The sequence below is a fragment of the Rhincodon typus genome, unplaced genomic scaffold (assembly GCF_021869965.1).
Source record: "Rhincodon typus isolate 14 unplaced genomic scaffold, sRhiTyp1.1 hic_rhity00005366, whole genome shotgun sequence".
Lineage (NCBI taxonomy): Eukaryota > Metazoa > Chordata > Chondrichthyes > Orectolobiformes > Rhincodontidae > Rhincodon > Rhincodon typus.
The window spans coordinates 5,705-6,024 of record NW_025971004.1 but is presented as its reverse complement, the minus strand read 5'-3'; positions in this window follow the sequence as shown (position 1 = coordinate 6,024).

Genomic DNA, 320 nt, shown 5'->3' with positions numbered 1-320 from the left:
AGTTTAGATATTAGACAATGATACAGGTCAAAGGACAGTTTAAAACTTACTGAAACTGTGCAATAATTGACAGATGCTGGATTAGATGGAGGCTGTGTCTAAACAGCATAGATTCAGTTTCCATCCATCATCAGCAACAGGATTTGCTAATTTTTGAACAGTGAGCAAACAGCACTCACGGCACGTTTGTCCATCTGGTTTATTTCTGTTCAGGGTTTACAATTCATCATGACAGGGAGACACAGCAGCAGCTCTTGGTCTCTTCACGTACACTGCAACCATCACTACCAGCAGAGAGACAGACACCACCACGAGGCCAA